The sequence below is a fragment of the Heptranchias perlo genome, chromosome X (assembly GCF_035084215.1).
Source record: "Heptranchias perlo isolate sHepPer1 chromosome X, sHepPer1.hap1, whole genome shotgun sequence".
NCBI classification, from domain to species: Eukaryota; Metazoa; Chordata; class Chondrichthyes; order Hexanchiformes; family Hexanchidae; genus Heptranchias; species Heptranchias perlo.
Window position 1 is genome coordinate 22,089,243 of NC_090370.1, and position 966 is coordinate 22,090,208.

General features: G+C 49.0%; 1 non-coding gene across 1 annotated transcript; it reads right to left on the reverse strand.

The window, feature by feature from the left end:
- Nucleotides 1-566: 566 nt before the first annotated feature.
- Nucleotides 567-656, reverse strand: trnar-ucg (transfer RNA arginine (anticodon UCG)). The gene is given in 2 exon segments: nucleotides 567-602; nucleotides 620-656. It is a non-coding gene; the product is annotated as a tRNA-Arg (tRNA).
- Between the last annotated feature and the right edge of the window lie 310 nt (nucleotides 657-966).

The following is a 966-nucleotide window of genomic DNA, read 5'->3' on the forward strand; positions in this document are numbered from 1 at the left end:
CGTCTCACCCACCCCCAGTGTGAGGCAAGGCAGCCACGTGACCAAAGAGGCGCAAAGACCCAAAGGAGCCGAACAATAACCCAAAGACAGCGCGTGGGCCGGGATCGTGACGAGCGCGGTCACACAAACTGGCCAACCTTGAAAAACAACCTTGATAAAGGGGTCTCGTGGTTCGACGAGTGATGTTTTAACAAGCTGACCATCTGGAATTCTTTGAAAAACAACTCTGTTAATCTAGAAGGGTCTCATTAATATTGTTCCGTTTGCAGATTGAGGTTCCTGCACATAAAGACCCCATCAGAAGGCTGGTCAGCCTCACCCTCCCCAGCGAGGTGGGCGGCCTGAGGAGGCGAGGTCTGATTCCCCCATTCAATACTCTCGCCCAGTCTGTCAGCCATCTGCGCACACCCATCCATAGTTACGCCGGTTACCTCAGACACAGGCGGTCCATGCTCTCCCACCCGCTCATTCCCTCCAACACACACTGTTCCATCCGACTGTTTGAAACGGTCGGGTGCAAAACATTTCGGGCACACGTCGGACAAATTTTCACCCAGCGAGTAAAACGACCACGGCAGGACTCGAACCTGTAATCTTCTGATAACCACTCGAGTTAATACCGAAGTCAGACGCCTTATCCATTAGGCCACGCGGCCAATGAACAATTAATTCACCAAATGATCCTAAACGCTGGGAAGAGATGGTTAATACACTGCTTGTCTCTTTCTCTTCCTTTCACTTTGTTGATGTTGTTCATTCATTGTTTTTTCTCTTGCAGCAAGTTGGCTCCACTGTTTCCGACTGATCCGGAAACTGACAACTGAACTCCCGCTGGGTCTCCGAGAAACCGACAATCAGAATAAACAATGTTCAAATCTTTGATCAAAACGTTTTGCCTTTAAAGCAATCGCTTTCGCACTCAGTCTGCAAAATAAAGAGACGGGAAATAAAACAAAGTCAAATCGG